The 13,490-nt window shown below is 52.2% G+C and overlaps 1 long non-coding RNA gene across 1 annotated transcript in view; it reads right to left on the reverse strand.

The window, feature by feature from the left end:
- Positions 1–13,490, reverse strand: part of LOC113958792 — a 68,183-nt gene that overhangs the window by 14,258 nt on the left and 40,435 nt on the right. Inside the window, exon 3 of the long non-coding RNA XR_003531625.1 lies at positions 12,865–12,985. This is a non-coding gene — a long non-coding RNA (uncharacterized LOC113958792). The remainder of the gene's footprint in view (positions 1–12,864; positions 12,986–13,490) is intronic.

The raw sequence follows: 13,490 nt of genomic DNA on the forward strand, positions 1-13,490 counted from the left end.
GGGAGCTGTGGGATGGCACCAGGAACAAACACACAAGTGCTGTGCCAATCATTCCCGTTTGGGAGCCCTCGGAACAAACCTGCAGGTCTCGTGGATCCAGGAGGAAAGTTCTTGCTGTGCCCTGGATCTCTGCCCCCCTGCAGGGGTCACTCCTTTGTCCTCCTCTCCCATGGCCACTGTGCCCTGCCTGGGAATAAATATTGTGTCTTGGAAGCCCTCCTCTAGTCCATGTGTCACATGGGAGCCCCAGGCAGGCTGAGGGAAGCAATTTAACAGGGGGAAGCATCTCTCAGTGGATTTGACAGGAATATCACATTCACTGGGTGAAATAAGGGCAGCAAATTGACTGCAGGGCTCTGGGGAAACCTCTGAGTGCTGGGAGTCTAATGGGTTATCCCCAGATAGAACCAGAGCAGCTTCAAGGGGCTGCAGCAGCAGTGACTGAGCCAGAGTGTCCCTAATGAGCAGCACAGTCCCCGTGTGACTCACTGAGCAGGACCCTCTGACCCCGCTGGGAGAGCAGTTCTGAGAGCTCCAACTCCCACAAAACTCAAGCTGGGAAAGAGTCTGAAGCAGCAGGAGGGGCTGAGGGAGCTGGGGGGTCTCAGCCTGGAGAAAAGGAGGCTCAGGGGGGACCTTCTGGCTCTGCAACCCCCTGACAGGAGGGGGGAGCCGGGGGGGGGTCGGGCTCTGCTGCCAGGGAACAAGGGACAGGAGGAGAGGGAACGGCCTCCAGCTGGGCCAGGGGAGGCTCAGGTGGGACATCAGGAAAAAAATAATCATGGAGAAGGCTGTAAAGCAACCTGGTGAGCTCAGTGCTGGAGTCCCCATCCCGGGAAGTGCCCCAAAGCCGTGGGGATGTGGCACTGGGGGATGTGGTTTAGTGGTGAACGTGGTGGTGCTGGTGGAGAGCTGGACATAAAGGTCTTTTCCAACCTTAACAATTCCATGAGTCTGTTTTACAAACGTGTGACAGAAAAGTCTAAAAGCAACCTTGATCCCCAACCCCTCAGGCCACAGGTGTTCCTGGTGCATTCCCAGCCCTGTGGGCACTGGAGCTCCACGAGGCAGCACCATCTCCCCGTGACAAATGGGGCAGCTTTATCTCCAAACACAGACAACACAAAGCACTCTGATAAGGGCAAGGAATTTGTTTGCTTCTAATGGATTTCTGCCACTGGGAACAGAAATAAATGTCCTGTCAATTTGTAATAAATATATACCTGCCTTATCTCTGCTGTTAATCTGAGGAAGCAGAAGCTGTCTAATAAGAAGTGATAATATTTATTTTAACCTCTCCAAATCCTCAATGACACAGAGGAACATGCATATTCCCACCTCCACGGGGTTTGTAATCCATTCCAGTATTTGGAAATATTATTTGAGGCCATTTGTTATCCCTTTGGATCAAAATAGAAATAGACTGTAAATACAGGTTTTTTTGGTCAAACCCAAAAGGTCACTGACTCTCTGAAGCTTTGACCGTGCTAAAGGAGATGCTGGGACTCCTTTCCAAAGCTGTATCCAGTGGGATGATCACTTCTTATCTGAGAACTCAATTTAAAACCATCCAAATCAGTAAGAAAACACCTTTAAAGCCAATTTTTGCCAGTGATTTGAAATGAGTTACCTGCAGAGAGACTCAACAGATCTTAATCTGCTACGTGGGACCTGTAAGAACATTTAACATGAAAATCTATCAGCTCCCAGATCACTGTGCTGAACTCAGGGAAGAAATTGCTGTGTTGGTAGAGGAGGAGGAATTGCAACTAAAACAGAGGGAAGAGGGGCAGGAAAATGTTTCTATCAAAAATAGTGTGGGCACAGGCCCAGGGCAGGGACTGTCCCTGTGCTGGCACTGCTGGGGCACCTCCAGTGCTGGGGCAGTTCTGGGATCTCAGACAAGAGAGACACGGAGGGGCTGGAGCATGTGCAGGGAAGGGAAGGGAGCTGGGAAGGGGCTGGAGCAGCAGGAGCAGCTGAGGGAGCTGGGGGGGCTCAGCCTGGAGCAAAGGAGGCTCAGGGGGAACCTTCTGGCTCTGCAACCCCCTGACAGGAGGGGGGAGCCGGGGGGGTCGGGCTCTGCTGCCAGGGAACAAGGGACAGGAGGAGAGGGAACGGCCTCCAGCTGTGCCAGGGGAGGCTCAGGTGGGACAGGAGGAGGAATTTCTCCCTGGAAAGGGTGGTGAGGCCTTGTCAGGGGCTGCCCAGGGAGGTTTGGAGTGCCCAGCCCTGGAGGTGTCCCAGGAAGGCCTGGCCGTGGCACTCAGTGCTCTGGGCTGGGGACAAGGTGGGCATCGGGCACAGGGGGGATCCATGGGCTGGGAGGGCTTTTCCAGCCTTAGTGACTCTGGGATTCTACGTTTGGAATTGGCTGCTGATGGTGGGAAATGCACAGAGGGCAGTGAAATGTGTCTTCTGACTTTCCTCCAGCTCAGTGGGATCAGTGCCACGGAAGGAACGGGACTCAGATCCACCAGGACAAAACTCTGCAGAACTCTGGTGGGCTTAATCAGCCAAAATTTCCAGCCTAAATTAAGTTTCCAGCTCCCATTGCAGCGACCCCCTTGATCACACACACACTGCACACAGGGCTGTGGTGGCTCCTGAGCACTCCAACCCATTCCCATGAGAGTCCATAAAATAAACCAGCACTTGGCAGGAGAAAGCAGGAAGGATCAGGCAGGAAAACCTTGGAAAGCACCTCTTACAGGCCAAAAGGCTCCCTAAGGAAATCAGGTGAAGCAGGGACTGTGCTGAACCAAAAGGCCTGATTTAGGTGAAACCCATCTGGATGAAAATGTCAGACAAGGGGATGCTAAAAGAAAGGAAAATACAAAGATTGCTGGTGAGGGATGTCAGAACCAGGAGCTGATCCCATCTTATGGCTTCTCATTTTTCAATAGACGTTGTTCATATCAAAAAATGAGATTTTGGGATCCAAAATTATTAGCATTTGGTTCTGTATAAAGTAGCAAAGTTTGGGTAAGAAACTTTGGGTAAGAACATCCTTTCCTGTTGTGCCTTACTCCCTTGGCTCAGGTTAGTCAGACTTTGCCAAAAGAGTAATTTATGTGCATTTTAAGCATTTTCTAAAACATAAAATCTGGGGAGGAGGAAGAGACAAGGCACCAGAGTGGACAGGGCCTCGGTGGGCAGCTCCTGGCTGTGGCTGCTCTCCCACCACAGCTGACTCAGGAAGCATCTGTGGTCCCACATTCCCTGTCTTTCAAACCTTTCCAAGGGACAAGTTGACATTTCAGAGCTTCCACCCCTGCCCATGACAGCAGCCAGTGGCAACTGTCCCAAAAATGGATGCTGGTTACAATTCCAGCTCAGTCCTTGAGCCCTGGGGAGGGAACCTGGGGTGGCTGTGAGATTCAAACCCAGGGAACCATCACAAACTGCTCACAGCAGAAACACTCGACCTCAGAGCAAAGGAAGGGTTTTCCCTCCTTGCCAGGGTTTGCTGCCCGTCCTTTAATGACGGAGCACAGAGGACTGGGGTGATAAAGGCAGATGGAGCACTTCTCATTTCTGTGCCACTCCTGCCCCCTGACTGGCACCAGGCCATCAGTCAGTGGCACTGAGTCCCTGGTGCTCCCTGCACACTCCTGCTGCTTCCCAGCACTGCCAGGCTGAGGGTTAATGGATCACTGACACTGGACAGATGGATCGATGGGGCTGTGGAAGCTCAGGAGGGAACCTCAAGGTGACCTGAGCAGCAAAAGGTGACCTTGGACAGGAAGGTGACAGATAAAAGCTCAGCTCTGGTTGTTCTAAGGCAAAGGAAGCCTTGGACATGTGAGCAGGGGGATTCAGGCTCTCCTTGTCTAAACTCCCTGTTGGCAGAGCAGTTGTGGGAAGGGATGGACACAGGCAGAGCTGGTGGTGGGGTGTGACCATGATAATCAGCATTAGAGAGGATAAAAATGCTGCTTCTTGGGCAGGATTTGCCATTTCACTGATCACAGAATCACCAAGATTGAGCTCTGAGGTCACCAAGGCCAACCATTGCCCCAGCACTGTGTGTTCACCACGTTCTCAAGTGCCACATCCCTGTTTTTGGAACACTTCCAGGGATGGTGACTCCACCACCTCAGTTGCTGCAACCTTCCAGAAGCCTGGACCATTCCATGCTTTCAGGACCCAAGGAATTATCACACCTTTGGGATCAAGGCAAACATTCACTTTGGCAACACTGAACCAGGGATCTCACTGTTACTGTGTTTCTCCAGATGGAAAGTCAGTTCTGAACTCAAACCATCCTGACATTTTTGGAGTGAACAGGGATCCTCTGTCAGTCTTGGAGAACTCTTAGAAACTATTTCCATTTTCAGGCAATGCCCTTTCTGAGGACACTCCTCCAAACTCTTTCCCAAAGATCTGTGCTCTCAGTGCTTTCCCTCTGCATCCCCTGCACAAAAGCTCTCCCAGCCTTTTCCTCCTCCATCCAACTGTGCAGCTCTCATTTGAACTTTTTAATGGATGCACTTTAGGAAACCAAACCCTTTGGATCTCGTTCCTCATTAGCTGGGGAAGGCTGAGCTTTTGTCTTTGCTCAGTTTGGCTGCTCTGTGTGTGATCTGTGGGAGCTGAGCCGGGCTGGCCACAGCACCAGTTGGTAATCCAATTATCCCATTGTGTTCCCCTTCTCCTTGTCAGGGACCTCGTGTCTTCTTTGCGCAACATGAAAGACACCCTTAAACCCTGGAGCTAATTACTTCACACATTAATATTGCCTAAGGCTGCCCAGATTCCTCTGAGGGGTTGGGAGAGCTGGGGGGGTTCACCTGAAGGAGAGAAGGCTCCAGGGAGAGCTGAGAGCCCCTTGCGGGGTCTGAAGGGGCTCCAGGAGAGCTGGAGAGGGACTGGGGACAAGGGATGGAGGGACAGGACACAGGGAATGGCTTCCCACTGCCAGAGGGCAGGGAGAGATGGGATATTGGGAAGGAATTGCTGGCTGGGAGGGTGGGGAGGCCCTGGCCCAGGTTGCCCAGAGAAGCTGTGGCTGCCCCTGGATCCCTGGAAGTGTCCAAGGCCAGGTTGGAGCAGCCTGGGCTGGTGGAAGGTGTCCCTGCCCATGGCAGGGGTGGCACTGGGTGGGCTTTCAGGTCCTTCCATCCCAAACCATTCCATGATTCCAAGATTAGCGACCTTGGACCTTTACACCCTGGTTTGTATCAGGGAGCTCTGGGCTCTGGGCTTTGTGCTGATGGCTCAGCCACTGCAGAGAAGCTTTCAATGGCACAAACCCTCCCTGGCTGCTGGGAAAGCCTTAAAGGTTATTGCAGGAATTTTGATAAAGGTGCTACAAGATACAGGGTCCATTTTGGACCTGTAAAGCTCAGACCTGCCTGATTCCCCTTTGTTGATTACAGGGTAACAGGATTAATCTTCCACACAGCACTGCAATGTATCCCATGAACAGAGAGCCTGGAGATGAACCCTGTTAACTGGGAATGAAATCCCACCAGCATACAAACCATCAAGTGATCCAGACTTACAGGGACCAAGGGAGATGAAGCCTCTGCTGTTTTGCTTTTTTTACCTTGGGATAAGGTTTCCATGACCTTAAAGCATCAGTGATTTAAATCCTGCCCGTTTCAGCTGCTCTTCCTGAGTGCTTTGGTCATTCAGAGCCGGGGACCAACAGTGTAAACAATGTTCATTAATAAGGAAATAAATCCTTTGCCAGGACTGCAGGGATTTCAATGAATTTTAAACCTTCCAAACCACATCTCTTGCTCTGTAAGGATTACAGCAGCCAATCGATTTGCCTTGATTCTGGGTGTTCATTTGTTTGGTTTCTTCTAATAAAAGGAACCCCAGGTGTTTATCAGCTGAACAGTTTATTTACAGCACTTTCCTTAAATCATGAACAGGCAGTGAAAGCAAACTGCCCGTGGGAAGGGTGTTGTGAGACCCAAAATGTAGGTGTTGGGTGAGGCTGGGGCTCCTCCAGGGGGACAGGGAACCACCTCCTGCTCCTGTGCAGTGTCCCAGCAGTGGCTGCAATATATGGAAATTCCTGTACAGCCCCATTCCACATGGATTGAGGGAAGCTGCTGGTGATGTGAATGACTCACTCCCAGCAGCACATTAGGGGACTTTGCTGCCTGCAAACCCACTGCCTGTGCCCTAAATGTGACAAGAAGAAAGGGTTTCTTGCTCAAGCAAAGATAATCCTCTGACAGCCAAGCGGGGATGGGATGAGCCCCTGCTGCTTGATGATCCTCTGGCAGCCAGGAGGGAATGGGATGAGCCCCTGCTGTGTTTGTGGGGTCACTGAGCATGGCTGGCCCCCTCCAGGGCTGGACAGCCTTTTCCATGAAGAACAATTTCCTGATATCCAATGAAAAAGCATTGTTTTCCATGCAGCAGCTGGGAGGAACTACAGCACATCAAGCACCTTCTCTCAGTATATTCCTGTGTGTTATCACATTGTTGGAAGAGGAAGAAATTCCCAAACACTTCCAACCAACTGCTGGCTACTGAAAAATACTTCTTGGAAAATCCACAGGCATTCAGGCAGGTCTGTGCTGGGAAAGGGCACAACTGGGGGCACTAAACTGAGCCTTATAAAGGCTGGCACTGAATTTTGGGTTTTCTTTAAATAGAGGCTCATTTAGGTCTTCAACACTAAAATACAAAACATTATTTTCATAAAATCATGGGATCCCAGACTGGTTTGGGTTGGAAGGGACCTCAAGGCCCATCCAGTGCCACCCCTGCCATGGGCAGGGACACCTTCCACCAGCCCAGGTTGCTCCAAGCCCTGTCCAACCTGGCCTTGGACACTTCCAGGGATCCAGGGGCAGCCACAGCTTCTCTGGGCACCAATTTTGGGAGCGGGTTGTGCAGAGCAGGATCTCAGAGAAGAAAAAGGCAAGATCTACCATCAAGTCCTGCTGTGGGCAGAGGAACTCCAGTATCTCCAGAACACAGCCAACCCACACCCTGCCATAACTCCACATTTGGTCCTTCATCTCCTGCTCAACTTTGGCTGCAACATCCACAAGGTTCAACATTTATTAACCAGGACAAGCAGCATTTTCCCAGACATCCCATTTCCTTGGGGATCCTGGCTGGAAGAACAGCCAATGGCTGAGAGCCTGAGCTCCTCCCGTGCCAGACTGCCCGTGCCAGGCTGCTGGAAATGCTTTGTACTTGTAATGTAATATGAAAATCAATTGAAAAACTCCTCTTCCTTAATTAAGGCCAAACACATGTGTGAAACTGTGTGACAGGTTGTTCAATAATGCAGCTGGAGCGGGGAGATGGGAAGAGCCAACAGCACTGGGAGGTGTTTACAGCTCAGGGTGAGAAGCAGCTGATCCAAACGGGAATGGCAGATGTTTTCCCTCCGTGTCCAACAAGTGTCATTGCCCAAAATAAGGGAAGAAACACTTCAGTGCAGCTGACAGGAATGTGGGAACAAGGATGGGTGGGTGGGACACTGCTCCTGACTGGGCAGCACCTCCATCAGCCCCTCCCCTGCTGCTCTGCCTTGGCCCTCCTGGGTCCCAGCCACCCTCCCACCCCTCCCTCTGCAGAGCACAGGGATCAACTCCAGGGTTTTCCGTGGAGGTGAGGATGGGCAGGGTTCAAATCTCCAATCCTTCAGCTTCTGCAGTTTAATTTTCCACCTGCCCAGCCAGAAGGAGCATTTGGAGCAGTCCTGGTGCATTTGGGGGTTTTTTGACACATGTAGGGATGTGCCACTGAAACTCAGGGGCACTGAGTCAGCCCTTGGGTTGGAAGGGACCTTAAAACTTGTGTCCTTCCACCCCCCTGCCATGGGCAGAGACACCTTCCACTAGCCCAGGTTGCTCCAAGCCCTGTCCAACCTGGCCTTGGACACTTCCAGGGATGCAGGGGCAGCCACAGCTTCCCTGGGCAACCTGTGCCAGGGCCTCCCCACCCTCCCAGGGAAGGATTCCTTCCCAATATCCCATCTCTCCCTGCCCTCCTTCAGCTCAAAGCCACTGGTGGTTTGCAGCAGGCAATGTCTTACACTCTGTCTGGGAGGAAGACAGGGAAGACTCTTCTGCCCTGAGAGAGGTGGCAAAGGAAGCCAAGGCCTCTCCATCACTGACACACAGAGCAAAGCACTCAAACACCTTTTGTGCCTCTGCTCTGTCTCACAGAGATTTATGATTCCAGGCAACACTGCCTTTATTCTACACCATGTGCAGCTGCAGCCCAAAGATGTGTTTGCTCTGTGGGAAATGAACAGTCCTGAACAAACCTGGAGCCATTTGGGAGCTGCTCCTGCACAGCCAGGGCCCAAAGCAGTGCAGGACAGGAGAGGATGGATTGCAGGAGCATCCCTGGGTCAAAGTGCTGTGCAGGGAAAAGAGCCCCACTCCTACAAAAACAATCCTTTTCCTGTGTGAAGCAGAGGCAGGAGGGGAGTGGGGCTGATGGTCCTGGGAGATGGTAGCTCCCAGGAGGGCTCCTGGGATTGAGATGGCACTGGGGCTAAAGTGGGAGGGGAGAGGGGACAGGAGGCTGTGTTTTACCCCCAAAAGCCTCCCAGGGTGCAGGGCAATGGACCTGTGCTCAGGGTCACTGCTGACAAGTGACACAGACCTGAGATGAAGCAGCTCCAGGAAACAGAGTCCTTGTTTTTAAACAGAATTCCTTGTGGAGTCAGACAGGCTCCTCAGCACCACAGAGAGACTGGATTTAGCTATTCCAGTGGCACTGCTCAGGATCAGATCCTTGTCCTTCCCTAGTAACAGCACAGATCTACAGGGTCAAAAACCTGGAGCTCCCCTGAAGTCATGGAATAAACCTGCAGACACAGTGCCCACAAGCTCAGGTGACTCCTGAGTCCTCAGCCAGAAACTCATTCCCTCATTAAACCCTGGGCTGCCCTCCCTGCACACAAATGCAGACACTGGTTCAGTGGGTTCAGTAACTCCCAACTAAGATAACACAACATCTGTTCTCCCTTCATTTGCTCCCCTCACAATTCCACTGGTGCCTTAAACCCAGCAGGGAGGAAAACTGGAGCTGTTGGAGCAAGTCCAGAGGCCATGGAGATGCTCCAAGGGTGGAGCCCCTCTGCTCTGGAGCCAGGCTGGGAGAGCTGGGGGGGTTCCCCTGGAGAAGAGAAGGCTCCAGGGAGAGCTGAGAGCCCCTTGCAGGGCCTAAAGGGGCTCCAGGAGAGCTGGAGAGGGACTGGGGACAAGGGATGGAGGGACAGGACACAGGGAATGGTTTCCCAGTGCCAGAGTGTGGTACCTTGTCCCACTGTATCCTGTAACTCCTCTGGTCTGTTCAGAGCATCACATCCCCTTCCCACCCCTCCCTCTGTGCCCAGGGGAGGCAATGTCCATATTTCACTTCCCAAACTTCCCCAACAATCCCAGAGAGTGGCAGATCCACACCACAGCTTCAGAGGATCCGTGTTCTGTTCCTTTTACCCCCTGCAGGTGATTTGACAACACATTTCTTCCCCTGACACTTATCAACGAGTCAGTCCTTTCCACAAGGATGAAAGCAAAATTCCTGGTTTTACTCAGACCACCAGTTAGAGCTGTGCCCTCCCCAGCTGTTCTCTTATTCCTGAAGAACTGACATTTTCCTGCTTGTGCTGGACACTGCTGTAAGCACAGAGTTCAGCCCAGCCTGGACACCTCCCTGTTCCAGCAGCAGGAGGATCAAGCACAGAATTGTTCTGATGACCTTCAGTGTAGGACAGACATGACCAGCAAAATTGCCCCTGATGTGCCCGAAGCACAGCCCTGCAGAATTTAAGGGCTCATCTTCCTCTTGCCACGAACAGGAAAAAGGACTTTACCTTGTGTTTGACAATTAAAAAAGTGATTTTTTAGGATTGTTCACCATTTTAGTCCCTGTTCATCTCCTCCTCTGCTCTGCCCTGTCACCCCAGAACATGAACCTTTCCTGGCTCAGTCTCACCATCAAAGACATTTCTGGCAGAAAGAGAAAAATCCCCTAAAATGTGTTGTACGTGGTGGGTTTTTGAAGCAGAGGGATAACTCTGTGTCACTGTGGCTCTGCAGTTCATTACAGAACTCCCTGCCCCAGGACAGTGCACTCTGCAAGCCACAATTTCATTTTAATAGGGGAGGATCTTATCCATGTGGATGAATTCCTGAGGGGAGGGAATGACGGGGATGGAACCAGGATTCTCTCAGCACTGACAGGACAGAGGCACAAATTAAACACTATAAAATCCTGTCTGAACACAAGAAAACACATTTTTCCTGTGAAGGTGGGCACAGCTTGCCCAGAGAAGCTGTGGCTGCCCCTGGATCCCTGGAAGTGTCCAAGGCCAGGTTGGAGCAACCTGGGTTGGTGGAAGGTGTCCCTGCCCAGGGCAGGGGTGGCACTGGGTGGGCTTTAAGGTCCCTTCCAACCCAAACCGCTCTGGAATTCTGTGAGACAGAGGAAAAGCAGTGTCCTGGCCCTGCTGCAGTTTCTGGGCCTTTCCACAGGAAGCTGACAGGAATCCTAAGGCATTATGCTAATGGATGTGGGAATATTAAAGAGCCCCCTGCTGTGCACTCACATCCCTGTGCCATCTCTGCCGAGCACAGGCAGCTCCCATGGCTGGGACAAACCCAGGAATGAGGCAGACACAGCCCCAGCCCCTCTTCCAGGTGTCTAAAGAGGAGAACCAGCTCTTGGAGCAGAGCTCAGACCTTAGTTTGGTCAGCACAGAGCAGACTGAGCTGATCCATGGGGACTGCACCTCTCCATGTGCCCCAGGCCATCATCACTTCCCAAAATTCCTTCCTGTGAAAGAGCCCAGGCCATGACACCCCACCCCAGGGATCATGGCTGTCCCTGCTGCCCCCAGGGCCTGTGGGAGGCTGGCACAAAACCCCCTGCCAGAATCCCTGGGGATTTACACCTGGCATTGAAAATCCAGGCCAATTATCTCAATGCTCATTAGCACAATGAAACCTTGCAAAATGTGGATTGTGTGCACTCATGGAATCCTGGAATGGTTTGGGTTGGAAGGGACCTCAAAGCCCACCCAGTGCCACCCCTGCCATGGGCAGGGACACCTTCCACCAGCCCAGGCTGCTCCAACCTGGCCTTGGACACTTCCAGGGATCCAGGGGCAGCCACAGCTTCTCTGGGCAACCTGGGCCAGGGCCTCCCCACCCTCCCAGCCAGGAATTCCTTCCCAACATCTGAATAATGTTTAATTCCAGCCACAGGACCTGCTCCAGGCAGCCCAGGATTTCCAGAGAACAGACAGAGCAGGACTGGGGGAGAGATGCCAGGCCATGATGGTCCTGTTGGGATGCACGTCCTCTCCAGGCACAGCTGCCAGGAAGACTGGGAGCTCTTTGCTTTTAACATAAAACAAACACACTCCTTCCCCTCTGCCCTTCAGGTCACACATTCCATTTGTATTCTTCTCCTCCTGAATCCACAGTGGAGAGTAATTGCCTGGGAGTGAGTGACTGGACTGCACAAGCAGGAGGGTTGCTAATTCTGGGGTCATTATCCTGCTGGGGAATGGAGGAGCCAGAGCTGGCAGCTGAGATGAGATTCTGAAGGCAAACACTTATTATAGTCAGCTCTTAAATGATTCACTCTGAAACACAAGTTTGGGCCACTAATTACAAGAATGCAAAACTTTTTACTATTGAACAGAGAAGTCCATCAAGGAAAACTGGCCTTTCCTCAACAGAATCATGGAATCCTGGAATGGTTTGGGTTGGGAGGGACCTTAAAAACCATCTTATTCCACCCCCTGCCCTGGGCAGGGACACCTCCCACCAGCTCAGGTTGCTCCAACCTGGCCTTGGACACTTCCAGGGATCCAGGGGCAGCCACAGCTTCTCTGGGCAACCTGGGCCAGGGCCTCCCCACCCTCCCAGCCAGGAATTCCTTCCCACTATCCCATCTAACCCTGCCCTCTGGCAGTGGGAAACCATTCCTCTGTCCATGGCCTCTCACAGCCTCCCAAGCCCAGCTGAAGCCTCACATCCCTTCCCAATCCCCTCTCCCTGAGCAGCTCTGATGCCACTGGATCCCAGGCCCTGGTAGCCAGTTTTTTTCAGCCAGACTACAGAAGGCCACCCATGTGATTTTTGGATCAGGAAAGCAACTCCTAATATTGCCAACCAGCTGTAACCCACTCCCACAGCACTCCCAGTGTCACTGAGGGCTCGCAGGGAGTTGGGCTCTCACGGGGTTGTTTCCCAACCCCACGGTGCAGACAGGAGCACCTGGGCTTTGTCTCTCCATAGGATGCCCTGGAGCATCCCAGCTCCTGATTAAATCAAATGCCAGCTTGGATTCTGTCTCAAAACTTTTCTGTAGATCTTGGTGTTCAGCTGCTGAGCAGAGCCCATCACAAATTATTAATGAGTGAGTTCCATCTCCCTGTGCCCCTTTATTAGGCTGCTCAGCAGAGCCAAACCTTCAAAGTCCAGAGAGTGAAAGGATTGAGAAGCAGTGGGTTATTGAGAGAGGTGTGTAAATCCTGCCATTAATAATGGTTTAAAGGCAGGGAGTGTACACAGGGATAATTCCTCAGGCAGAGCCAGGAGTAGTCCAGACAAGGGCAACAGCATCTCTAATTAAAGGATGAGTCAGTGATTAATTAAACTTCTTTTAGAAAGAAAATAAACACAAAATCCCCCCCTTCTGGAGACTTGCAGGCCATGCACTGGGCACAGGGAGGGGGACTCCCCAACACCTGGGGCTGCTCCAGCCCAAACTACCTCCAGGCCACCATTCCCACATTCCATTGTCCGTGCCTCTCTCTGTAAACACAATCCGTGGAATTTGATGCTGGTTTGGATTTACCAGTGACATTTTACTGCCAGGTTTTCTTTAAATCCTGTCCCTTGGTGACATGCTCACCTCCACATCCCCCAGGAGAGGTTTCCCTGCTGCTCCAGCAGTGCCCAGATGTTCATTGCTCTGATCTCCACAGGAAGTGCTGTCGGCACGCAGGGGCTGATCCAGGACTGTCCATCCTCTCCTGGGAACAAAGCAGGGACAAATCGTTTGTCCCTTCCCAGCATTCAACCAAACTGCTGCTTTTCCAGCATTCCCTTTCACAGGCTGAGGACTCACCCTGGGCCAGTGGAAGGTGTCCTGCCCATGGCAGGGGCTGGAACTGGAGGGGCTTGAAGGTCCCTTCCAACCCAACCCACCCTGTGATTCCGTGATAATTCAGTCCCCTCCTGATGTCCATGTGTACATCTCACCATCATCACCTGATTCCCAAGTGCAGGGACACCTGCCACTAGAGCAGGATGCTCCAGGACTCCTCCAGCCTGGCTCCCCCTCTCCCAGTTCCCAGTGCCAGTGCCGTGCCCACCCGGCTCTCCCAGCAGGGCTCAGGCTGGTTTGGCTCCACGGATGGAAAGTTCACCCTGACTTGCCCAAGGCAGAAATATGGTGATGGCCTCAGTCGTTCCAAATGTCATGTTTTTTCCCTGTGTTTCAGCACAAAACCACCCTGACATTTCAAATCCCTGCTC

The sequence above is a fragment of the Corapipo altera genome, unplaced genomic scaffold (assembly GCF_003945725.1).
Source record: "Corapipo altera isolate COAL_440 unplaced genomic scaffold, ASM394572v1 190, whole genome shotgun sequence".
Classification (NCBI taxonomy): Eukaryota; Metazoa; Chordata; class Aves; order Passeriformes; family Pipridae; genus Corapipo; species Corapipo altera.